Genomic DNA, 13299 nt, shown 5'->3' with positions numbered 1-13299 from the left:
ATTCGATCATCGGTATCATCATACCTAGTTCAATCTCGTTACCGGCAAGTCTCTTTACTTGTTCTGTAATGCTTCATCCCGCAACTAACTCATTAGTCACATTGCCTGCAAGGCTTATAGTGATGAGCATTACCGAGAGGGCCCAGAGATACCTCTCCGATACACAGAGTGGCAAATCCTAATCTCGATCTATGCCAACCCAACAAACACCTTCGGAGACACCTGCAGATCATCTTTATAATCACCCAGTTACGTTGTGACGTTTAATAGCACACAAGGTGTTCTGTAACGATCGTAATGCTAAGCTAACAGACGGGTCTTGTCCATCACATCCTTCTCCTAATGATGTGATCCCATTCATCAAATGACAACACATGTCTATGGTTAGGAAACATAACCATCTTTGATTAACGAGCTAGTCAAGTAGAGGCATACTAGGGACACTATGTTTTGTCTATGTATTCACACATGTACTAAGTTTCCGGTTAATACAATTCTAGCATGAATAATAAACATTTATCATGATATAAGGAAATATAAATAACAACTTTATTATTGCCTCTAGGACATATTTCCTTCACATGTGAAAATTACCCCTAGGGGCTTGTGGCCCTGGGTTTTCTCCCTCTTGATACCAAACAAGGCCTTAGCGGGGAGCAATTACCAGGGCTTGCCAGAAATCTTGAATATATTTTTCACTCACGCGCATGTGTGTGTTTTGGGTGGGTGAGGGGTGCAGAAGACAATCGGGAGGGACCGGCCAAGTGTGGATGGTGGGGACGAGAGAATGGTGCAAACCATATGAGGCATTTTGCAATCATGACACTCTTGTGGCATGGAGCATGAGTGGGGGGGGGGGGCAAGACTTGAGCGAGAGAGGGGACCAAGTGTGTTGTGATTTTCCTTTTCGTCGTACACATTAAAAAGTAGACAAAACCTTCCTTTTGCATATGTGTCTAGGCCCACTAGGCAACAAATATTAGTTGGCTAGACACATGCAAATATAAAATATAAGATGGTCACTATATGATATGAGGGTATCACAAGACTGGCTAGCAAATATTTGCTAGCTAGATGCATGCAAATGTAAACCATAAGACAATCCAATGATCACAAAGAATGAACCAACGTCTAGCCAGTTGTCGGCTGTATACGTCTAAATGTATTTGTCGACTAGATGCGTATAGAAATAAATTGTGGAATGAATTGTATGTAATCTGAGAGTATCAGAGAAGTAAATAACTGGCCAACAAATATGTGTTGCCAAATGCCTCCAAAAACATTTGCCAACATGCACAAACATAAATTATGAGATGATCTATATGTGACCTGAAGGTATCACAAGAGTAAGCCCCATTAGCCATTAATGTGCACCCTAGATACATCAAAATGTATCAAATGTCTAGACACGTGCGGAATGATCGGTTAGCAATCTTCAACTCAACAATGAATGGTCTATATGTGATTTAAAGATATCGCAAAATTGAACTATCGGGCAGTAAATATTTAATGGTCAGGCGTGTTTTCGGTGGGCGAGGGGTGCAGAAGATAATCAGGAGGGACCGGCCAAGTGTGGAGGGTGGGGACGAGGGGAATGGTGCAAACCGTGTGAGGCGTTTAGCAATCGCAACATGCATGTGACACGGGGCATGAGTGGGGTAGAGACCAGACTATAGCGAGAGAGGGGACCAAGTGTTTTGCGATTTTCCTTTTCGTCATACACGTTAAAAAGTAGGCAAACCTTCCTTTTGCATATGTGTCTAGGCCCACTAGCCAGCAAATATTAGTTGGCCAGACACGTGCATAGGTAAAATATAAGATGGTCACTATATGATCTAAGGGTATCACATGACTTGCTACGAAAAAAATTGTTGGCTAGACGCATGCAAACATAAACTTTAGGATGATTGAGTGATCACAAAAAGTGAACCAACCTCTAGCTAGCCAGTTGTCGGCTGGATACATCCAAATGTATCTGTTGGCTAGACGCATGTAGAATTAAATTATGGAATGAATGGTATGCAATATGAGGCTATCACATAACTAAACAACAAATATGTGTTGGTCAAACGAGCATTCCAAAATATTTGCCAACGAGTGCAAACATAAATTATAGGATGATCCATATATACGACCTAAAGGGTACGTATCACAAGATTAGACCCCACTAGCCATTAAATGTGCACCCTATATATTCGTCGAAATGTAATGGGTAAACTAAACGCGTGCGGAATGATCGGTTAGCAATCTTCAACCCAAGAATGAATGGTCTAATATGTGATCTAAAGATATCGCAAAACTGAACTATTGGGCGGCAAATATTTACGATTAGACGCGTTTAAATTAAATTACTCCCTCCAATTCATATTGATTGTCATCGTTTTAGTGAGTAGTATTGATGATCTAAAAGATTATGCTCTGGAAATGTACTTTTTAAATTGAATTTAATTATTATACGCTGGAAATGTGGTGCATGCCCTGGCTAGACTAAACATCATCAGCCGCCCGTTGCTCTTCGCACGCATCTCTAAGCTTTCCGGGCCCCATACCGCGGCAACGCGTGCGAACGCCTTGCATGTGCAGTGTCACTGACCTGCGGGGCCGGGCGGTCCCCTGGTTCACATGTCAGTGAGCGATTATAGGATGTTTAGGCGTGGAAGTCCGTGTGAAACGGCACGTCCATCCGCGAAACTGACACTGTATTTATTCCCCGCCTCCTCCGCTTCCAACCTCATCGGCCGGTGGTTTTTCTTGGTTTCGTGCTGCCAGTTCATTGGGGGTCGCGCCCACGATGTCCACGGGCGCTAGAGGCGGAGGCGGCCGGCGCGGCGGCCGCGGTGGCGACCAGCAGGGTGAGGGAGGACGCGGTCGAGGCCGGGGAAGAGGCGGGGAGCAGCAGGATGCCCACCGTGGCCGCGGAGGCGGTCGAGGCCAGGGCGGCGGCGCCGACGCCGGGGTCCAGCGCGGTGGCCATCGCGACGCCGGGCGAGGCCACTTGGGCGCTCATCGAGGCGGGCTAGGCCGAGGCGGCTTGGAGGTGGGGGCGGTGGAGCGTCCCGGGGGCTCGGGGCGTGTCCGGCCACCGGCGACGGCCACGGTTCCGGGTCCGGCGGAGGTGGAGGCGCTGAGCGGGGAGATGGAGAGGAGGTTGGCGGTGTCGGAGGCGGTCCAGGGGTCTTCGTCCTCGGCGCCGGCGGCGGCCGCCACGGGAGCCCAGGAGTCGCAGGTGGCCGTGGTCGTGCCGCCTCGGAATCTGCCTCCGGCGTCGAGCAAGTCGACGGAGTTCCCTGCACGGCCGGGGTACGGGACGGCCGGCAAGAGGTGCCGGGTGCGCGCCAACCATCTCCTCGTGCAGGTCGCCGACAAGGAGATCTACCACTACGATGTACGTAATGTGTCTCTGCTTTCGCTCACGTGGTCCTCTTGTTTTGGAAAGACTTCTCTCTAAAATAGGCTAGGTTTTGAGCTTTTAAGGGATTGGATAGATGTTCTGAAAATCCAATTTGGGTCAGTCGATTCGCTCTGAGCCGTCCGATGCAAGATGGATGACCAGATCAGCTTCTTCAAGCTCCGAAATGGTTCACTGTTCATCTTCTTCAACCTTGAACCTCCGATCTAGCACCGGCCTAATCACCCGCGGCCGGCAGCGCTCCCGGGCCAGCCTCGCTGCCCCGCCCTCCCTCAACCGCCGTCCACCGCCGTGTTGCCGCCGCCCCCGACCATCCCTCTAACCCCGGCAATGAACCATTTTTTCCGGCGAACCTACACCCCCACCCCCAACACGCCTAGATAGTGGGGCCGCCTGCCACCCTAAGATAGATCCAGAGGGCTTCTCCAGCGAGCCGACGACTGCTTCTTCCTTCTCTCCGGCGGCTTCTTCCTTCCTTCCAAAATCGATTGACCCAAAAACTATTTTCAGGTGACTTGGCTATCATTGGCAATGCATTAATCCATAATAGCTTGTAGGGGACTAGGAGTATATGTTCATTTCACATCCACCTTAATTTGCAATAAATTTGATTGGCATGCTGGACTAATTTTGCAAATCAAGATCAGTTTAAGGTCACTTGGAGGCGGTTTTGCCACATACATCGATCACCCAATTTTGTAGTGCAGGCATGAGTTTTGAGTTCCTGTTTCAAAAATATTTTGGCCATCGCTGAAATCACTAATTTGGTGATTTTGGTTTTCATTTCAGCGAAATGACCAAATTTTCAACTTGAATTGACTAAGATCCAAGCAAATATTTTAAAATTTCAAAAAAAATTAATTTCTATGTACTTCAGAAATTGCTGAAATATGTTAACCGAACGGCAATTATTATGTACCGAAATGGATGAAATTTCCAAAGTTTCACTAAAATTACGCTGAAAGTGAGAACCATATTTACAGCCTAGACATCAGCAGGCTTCACTTTGGCAGAGATTTATGAAAATTTGGTGGTTTCAGTGGTTACCAAAACATTTACAATTTAATAAAATAAAGTGTGGTGAAAACTGAATCAGGGCCCAACTTAATTCATTTATTTATCAAATTTCTAAAAAAAATGGTTGAATTTTTGTCAAAGTCAAACAAAATTCCGGCCTTTTGGCCTCTGATTTGTAAATTTGGTAGGAAAAATAGGATTTACCTATTCTTATTGTTATGTTGTTTATTACAATTATTTGAGTTGCCTGCATTTATTATATCTTAAAACACACCTAAGGTGTGTCATCTGTACTCTGTCGAATAATTGATCATATATGTCAAATTAATTATCAATTTACATAGATTTGTTTCTCGGTATTGGGGTCATTCAGTTGTTGTCAATTGCTTTGAAAGATGTTATTATAATCTTTCTTTTATCTCATGACACTGGTTGATTTGAATAGCAATTGCTATATTCTTATTGATATAGGTATCAATCAGTCCTGAATCGATGGCCCGTGAGAGGAACAGATCTATAATTAATGAACTTGTTAGAATGCATAAACAACATTTGGATGGGAGATTGCCTACTTATGATGGAAGAAAGGGAATGTTTACTGCAGCTCCACTGCCATTTAAAACCAAAGAATTTATTGTCAAAGTATCAAATCCCGAGAGAGGGTACCAGGGGTATGATGTTTTCCATTTTTCTTATGTAGTTGTAATTTATGTATCACTTGTGTTAATCCTTCTCTTTTCAGGGAAAAGGAGTATAAGGTCACCATAAAGGAAGTTGCAAAACTAAATCTGTACAATCTTCAGCAATTCTTGGCTGGTAGGCAGAGAGAACTGCCGCAGGACACTATCCAGGCTCTTGATATTGCTCTGAGGGAAACCCCCACTGCAAAGTAATGTGTCCAGAGATATTTGATTCATATAGAACAGCACATGTTTATTGGCAGAGCGTGTCTTCCTATTGCTTGAGGCCGTGCTTGTTATTAGTCCTTCATACATAGATTTATTTTGCTTGCTAATTTTTGACAGGTATACACCCATCTCAAGATCATTTTTCTCAAAATCATTTGGACATGGTGGTGACATTGGCAGCGGGGTGGAATGCTGGCGAGGGTATTATCAGAGCCTGCGCCCCACACAGATGGGATTGTCACTAAATATTGGTATAGTAACATACTGGTTTCTACCTATAATAACTTACTGCACAAGATGTTGTTCTTCTCTTCATGACAGAAGTGTGTACTCCCTCCGTTCACTAATGTACGACCTATTAGCTATTTCAATATTGACTACATGATACTAAAATGAGTGAACATGCGTACTAAAATGTGTCTAGATATATACGAATCAATAAAAAGCTAAAATGTCTTATATTAATGAACGGAGGGAGGTGCACCCATCTCTTATAAACTAACCATATCATTGCAAGATCTATCTTTGCTTGTGAAACAGAAAGTATGCATTCCACAGTTTTCATATTAATTTAAGTGCTTTTTCGAACTTCATTGTCAGTATGAAGCTCTGGAGTTCATTATTTAAAATCCTTTGTCTGTTTGGTGAATTTTATATTTTCCTTATGCAGATATTTCTGCAACAGCATTTTACAAAGCTCAACCAGTTATGGATTTTGCACTGGAATATCTTAACATCCGGGGTGATGCTCCAAGGCGTTTGTTTGACCAGGATCGCCTGAAAGTATGTACCATGATACAGCTTTATTTGCATCCTTTGTCATTCTTTACTGTACCAAAATATAATGGTTGAAGTTGATCCTGTTTTGTCCTTTTCTGCTTTGTAGCTAAAGAAAGCCCTCAAGGGAGTCCGAGTTGTGGCAACGCATCGACCTGATATATCCATTCGTTACAAAATTACTGGGATAACCTCAGCTCCGCTAAATGAATTGACGTATTTGTTACCTCTTTTGTACTCATTGTTTTCTTTAGTTGCATCGCATTTCATTTATTATATCATGCCATACTCTTACATAATTTTGTTCGCTTTTTACAGATTTGACCTAGACGGGACAAGGGTATCAGTTGTCCAGTACTTTAAACGCCAATATGATTACTCTTTGAAATATATACAGTGGCCATGCCTTCAAGCTGGCAGTGATAGCAGGCCAACATATTTGCCTATGGAGGTTTCCTTTTTCTTCGAACCCTGATCTATCTGATTGCTTAAAACCAATTAGTAGGGCGGATACAAATGCATAATTATATATGTAAACTTCTTCAGGTTTTGTCTGGTGCACCCATATGTAATTAGAATTATCCTTTTGTATGCAGGTTTGCAACATACTTGGAGGACAACGCTATTCGAGAAAGCTAAATGAGCGTCAAGTCACAAACATATTGAGGTTGGCATGTGAGCGGCCAGATAAAAGGGAGGGTAGTATCGTGGAGGTGAATTATCTATTTATTTGAATTTTTTTATATTAAGTGGAGGTGAATTTGTTAGTTGCTCACATTTGACCTCTTTGTTGTTTACATTTAGATATACAGTTTTTGTTCTTTTCTTGTGCTTTTTTATTATGTTATTATAAAATTGATATACCATTTTATATTATCAGGTTATTAATAGAAACAACTATGGCATTGATGATAATGCAAAAGAATTTCGAATTAAGGTGATGAACCAACTAGCATTGGTCGATGCTCGTGTGCTGCCTCCTCCAAGGGTACATGTTTTTTATTTATACTAAAGAATAATCTCATTAAAACTTTGAGCGCAGTGTCTCCTCATGAAATTGTTCTGTTTTTTAGCTTAAATACCATCAGTCTGGACGAGAACAAATATGTAATCCGTCGGTAGGACAGTGGAACATGAATAACAAGGTATTTTGAGCTATTTATCTTTTTTTATCATCTTCTTAAATACTGCAGTTGCACTAATTTGCAACTAATTCTGTTTTCACAAGCAATATAATTGCTACTGGCAGTTTGTGCAATGACAATGTTATGTGGTCTCTTAAGGCATATGTACTTATTAGTTGATACTTAGTCAGGGTAACACATCTCCCTCTAGAGATCATCTCTTTTTCTTCTCGTTTTTGCTGACAATTGTAATTATCTTCAAGGAGAAATCATTAAAAACTTTTTTGTGTTGGTCATGGTAATGTTTCGACATATTTGGTGGTATAATATTTTTATATTCTGGGTTAAAATATGAACTTGCATTTTCAGAGAATGGTAAATGGAGGGTCCATCAGGCACTGGGCCTGTGTTTCATTTGGCTCTCGGTTGCAATGGAATGATGTTAGCGTGTTCTGCAACTATTTGGTTGGCACGTGCAATAACATGGGCATGGTAAAAAAAACTTTCACAACTCAGAATACAATGATGTTTATAATATAATGTATGGGTGATCTGACTATCTTTTTCTTCTTTTGATGTAGCAAGTAAGTGAGACACCGTGTGTGGACATTGTTCAGGCACGCCAGGGTAACTTAGAAGCTGTAAAAGATATATATAGACAATCTGCCAAGTGCTTGCTCAGCAAGGTTTGGAAGGACAAAACCTTGAGTTACTATTTGTAGTATTACCTGATGGACCTAATGCAAGTGATTGTTATGGTAAGCACATCAAATGCCTTTTCAGGGTGATGGGGGTTTTTTTTTGCTGTGCTGTAGTAACCTTTCGTGCATATACAGGAAGAGTAAAGCGGCTTTGCGAAATTGAGCTTGGTTTAATAACTCAGTGCTGTTTACCTAAGCATGTTCAAAGAGCTGGCGCACAGTATCTACAAAATATGGCCCTTAAGATCAATGTTAAGGTAGGATAAACTGTGCAAGTGCATGCATTGTGGCTCTAATTCGGAGGTCAATCATTCCGCTGACAATTTTAACTTAGGTTGGTGGTCGGAACACCGTACTGGAAAATGCATTGCTTCGGAGGATCCCTCTGTTGACAGATAAGCCTACAATTATATTTGGAGCAGATGTGACACACCCATCTCCTGGGGAGGATATGTCTCCATCTATTGCAGCGGTTAGTGTCCTGTCAATCTTTATACTTTCTGTTATAGCATCGTTGTTTAGGTTATTTTGCTTGAGGCCTAGTGTTTTGAGGATTGATGTTTTTTCATCATTGAAGTGCATGTACTAGAAAAGATAAATTAGCAAATGTACTCTTGTCAAACGATGTATATCTGTTCATTCACGCATGAGCTATTGTAGAAACTCTTTTCATATTGGTACTGTTGTGGGTGCATGCTCTCATTGTATATAATCAGTAGTTTGTGAGTGTCCGACTGAACCTCAATAAAGATCATGTTTGGTACAACTGGATTTTTCCAAAACGAAGTGGCATGGGATTCCTTTCATTTAACGTGTACACTTTTAAGCCCCTTCATACGTATTTTGGGTTTGAGAAGGCTGTGAGAATAAAATAAGCCTCTTTTGCTATTGGGAATATGAGTTCATACTGGGAACAAATGAGATAATTTACCTCAAAGTTGTGGAATTACATAGATAAATTTTATATAACTAGAATGACATATTGTACCAGAAAGTTCTTTTTTCTAGGAATGAACACCATGTCAACATTTACTTCTTTTCTCAAAGCCATGCACTGTCTCTTACTAGATTGTATAACTAGATCATGTCATATTTGTTCTTGCGATGTTCTGCAAAGTAACGTTAAAGCTTTCACAGGTTGTTGCGTCGATGGATTGGCCTGAAGTGTCTAAGTACACATGCTTGGTGTCTTCACAAGGTCATAGGGAAGAAATCATTGCTGACCTTTTCACAGAAGTGAAAGATCCACAGAAGGGGGTTATGTATGGTGGAATGATAAGGTAACGCTGGATATGCCGGTGTTTATTATGGTTGTTTTTCTCCTAATGTAATATTTGTTTTGTACAAATGTGTTTGTTCCAGAGAATTGCTTGTGTCCTTCTATAAAGCAAACAACTCTCGGAAACCTGGAAGGATTATATTTTATCGGTTAGTGAAGAAAATTATGTGTTTGGATTTCTCAATCAACTCCTTTGTTGTCTATACCGAGTTTAATTCCTTTCCTTGCAGAGATGGTGTTAGCGAAGGCCAATTTAGCCAGGTCTTGCTTTATGAAATGGATGCAATATACAGGGTATTCTTTTTGCCTCCTTTATTTTTCTCTGTATCTTTTTTCTTCGAAAAGGGGGGACTCCCCGGCCTCTGCATCAGAACGATGCATACGGCCACATTTTTTTTTAGAGAGAGATTTTTCTCTGTATCTGTATTGTATTTTATTTTATTTTGTCAGTGGCAGAGAATAACAACAGACCTTTAGAATTGCATTTGATTTGATCTTGTTGTTTGCTCTTTCCTAGGCTTGTTCTAGCTTAGAGAACGGTTACCTTCCACAAGTTACATTTGTTGTGGTGCAAAAGCGGCATCACACACGGCTTTTCCCTGAAGATCATCGTTCAGGGGCACTAGCAGATTGAAGCGGAAACATCCTGCCTGGTAAACTAAATTTGCTAAGCAACTAATTATCTTGGCACATGCCACTAGATTGAGTTTTTCACTAACTACAAATGTTGTTGTCAGGAACGGTTGTTGATACAAATATATGCCATCCCAGTGAATTTGACTTTTACCTCTGCAGTCATGCCGGCATTCAGGTAACAGTTGCCCGTCCTACTAACTGCCACTTTCAGATTCTTATTTTCATTTGATGCATACAACACTTTAGTACCCTTTCACTTTGGAGTAATGTAATGGCAATTGTTTATGCCTATCAGGGAACGAGCCGTCCGACTCATTACCATGTCCTCTTCGACGACAATAATTTCACCGCCGATGCGTTGCAAACACTGACTTACAATCTGTGCTACACGTAAGCAGTTTTCGGTAGTTTTTGCTGCAATCCTTCGCTAAAAATATCATCCCCTCTCGTTGATGCCCGTCCTAACTATTCTGTCTCACAGTTATGCACGGTGCACGTGATCCGTCTCGATTGGTACGTATTGATTTGTATTTCTGCATTATCTGATATCTACCTTTTGCCTGAGTGACCGATGCCGCTCCCAATTAGCCATGTATCTCATCTTCTTTCACAGACAATTGGCAGCTAATTTTCTGTTCCATTTGTTCCAACTTAACAGTTCCTCCAGCATACTATGCGCACGTGGCGGCTTTCCGGGCGCGGCACTACCTGGATGACAATCACTCTGATCAGGGATCATCTTCTGTGGGCGGCACCAGAAGGTTTGATCAAGCTGTCCCGGTAAAACCACTGCCCAAAGTTAAGGAGAGTGTCAGGCAGTTCATGTTCTATTGCTGAAGACTGATTTCGCATTTTCTGGACAATAGTGGACGGTTTTGCACCTGTGGGACTTGCAAATGTTATAGGCCAAAACGCGTACTATGATGTGTTGTTTGGAAATTTCTGTGATGTGATATAATGTTGAAAATTATATACCTTTTTTAACAATCATGGTCCCCACCTGAATGCATTACTCAAATTGCTAATCTATTTTTTTTCTTCTTTTCAAAAGGGAGGTTTAAACCTCCGGCGATGCACATTCTTGTTGATTATTCTGTAAGTACAAAACAAAGAGAACTATGGGCGAACCATTACAAGGTACTAGTAGCTGCCCGTGCGCTACAATGGGGCATCCATATTTTTAATAGTTTAAAAATAATTGTGCCATGCATATAATTGGGCATCCATATAACTTTTGTGAGATATGTGTATCTGTAGCATTGACCCCGACCCCATAGAGACGATTCGACAAACTAGTTACCCTTCACCACGGTAAATAACCCAGCCCCAATACTTTATAAAAGGCCACCTCGTTTTTTTTTTAAACGAGGCAAAAGACTTGCCATTTTCATTGATTAAGAAGTGAGAATTGCCCGGTTAATTGACGGAAAACCGGGCTAAAACCGAAACAACCCAACCCATAAACACATGGGCACCACCAGCCAACCTGGGCACCGACATGGAACACACTCCACGACGGCACATGCTGGCCACACGCACGAACAACCGACAACTCCGACTTTGCCGACGATCATTGCCCGGGAAATATGCAGGACTTGCGCCGACCGTGCCCGCCGCAAACGACCACCGAGCGCCTGTCATCATCACCACCTGGATCCGCTCCACCGCAGTTCCGACTTCAAAGCAGCGAGGCAACCCACGAAAGAGCACCTCGGACACGCCGGGAAGATCCGACTACCAAAGCCCGAGCCGCGACCCAAGCTCCTCTCGTCGCCATCATCGTTGCCAAACAGAAATCAGCGCCACCAAACGGCCGCCTCAGCAACCACGCGGCGAAGATGCCGCCATCCACCGCGGCGAAGATGCCGCCTTCCACCGGTCTCCAGTTGTAGCCGGCTCCGAGACGATGCCCCCAAGGAGGAAGAAGACGAGGAGACGCCTTCATCGCCCGATCCCGCGGATCTGAGGATTCCCTCCGGAGCCAAGGCCGCGGGGAGAAGCACCACACCAAAACGACGCTTCCAAGAAAGAGTGCGGCGCCCGCGGGCGTCGCCGTCGCCGGATCCGGCAAAGGCCGGAGAAGGATTTCTCCCGTAGATGCACAACCACCGCGAGCCCGAACCAGCCGGCCACCAACCGCCACCAAACCTGCACCGCAGAGCCACCGAAGGGAATCTCCCGCCAGCGCCCGCGCCCGTCCCAGCTGAGACCGTCCCGCGCGACCCCCCGGCCAGCAGCAGCCGTGCTGCCGGGTACTGGGTGCACACCGCCGTCTCCACCGACCAGCCAACCCCGCCAGAGGAAGGAGGAGCCACGCCCGAAACTCGCCGAGCCGCACCACCTCTCACCGCAGCAGAGACGCCAAACCACAGCAGCTCCGCCGCCGCCCACGCAGCCGACGAGAGCCACCGCCCGCCCGCGGCCGCGCCGCCCAGAGAGCGAAGAGGTCCGGGGCCGCCGCCCCGGCGTCCGAGCACCCGTGCCGCTGACCCCCGCAGCAGAAACCGGGGAAGCCAGATCTGGCCGCGATCGGCTCGATCCAGCCGCCCCACGCAGCGCCCCGCAACAGCCCCCTCCGCACCCGCAAGCCGAGCATCACCCCCGCCGCCAGAGCATCACCGGAGATAGGCGAGGCGGCCGCGCAGTCCACCGCCAGGCACCACGGCGCCGAGCGCCATCCGCCGCCGCTCCCCCAGGACTGGACGCCGCGCGACGGGATGAGGCCCCGCCGCCGCCACCCCCGCACGGGCTTTGCCCGGCGGTGGCCACCGGCGGCGGCGAGGGAGGATGAGCAGGTGGGGGGAGTGGGAGGCGGCGGGGATCTGGTCGCCGCCCGAGTCGCCAAGCTAGGCGACGCGGGGGCCTGTAGTTAATAATTTCTCGGGACTCGGTCTATGATCTGCAAGACAAGTATCCCTCACCTTGTGCACAACTCTCACAGCCATTTCTTTGCCATGCCGAGCCCTAGTATTTACCTGAGAACTCCAGATGCAACTCCAGGTAGCTTTGTTAAAATTTTGTGGGACTTTACCTGCAGTACCATGAGTGCTATCCACCAACCCCAGTACGAGTTGCTCAAATCGAGGATCACCCCCTCCACCTCGAAATATTGGGCAGTGGTGCACATCCCTCCCGCAAACCCAAACCAAGACCCAACGGAAGTTTCCTTCGTGGGAAAATCTATGCCGAATCCGCATATGGCCATAGAGGCTGCTGCGTATGAAGCACTTGCTCGCCTTCGATTAGCGGTACCCTATGCCAGCGATCGAGGGTATTATTACTTCCCGAGTCGCGCAGCACCCGGAGAAGTAGCATCTTTTCCCGGTGGACGAATCGAGAGAGACCCAGTACTGGCCAACCTTGCCCAGTATGTCATCGCTCAAGAGCGTTTGACCCAACGAGTGATGGATTATCTCCAGAGCCTCACTTATTTGAATCCTCAGATCGC

At 45.0% G+C, this 13299-nt stretch overlaps 1 pseudogene; it reads left to right on the top strand.

Annotated features, from left to right (window-relative positions):
• Positions 1–2750: 2750 nt before the first annotated feature.
• LOC123094261 (protein argonaute 12-like) lies at positions 2751–10842 on the top strand (annotated as a pseudogene).
• The last annotated feature ends 2457 nt before the right edge of the window (positions 10843–13299 follow it).

This window comes from Triticum aestivum, chromosome 4B (genome assembly GCF_018294505.1).
Source record: "Triticum aestivum cultivar Chinese Spring chromosome 4B, IWGSC CS RefSeq v2.1, whole genome shotgun sequence".
NCBI lineage: Eukaryota > Viridiplantae > Streptophyta > Magnoliopsida > Poales > Poaceae > Triticum > Triticum aestivum.
Note: the sequence above shows the minus strand (reverse complement) of the source record. Positions and strands in the feature narration are given on the sequence as shown.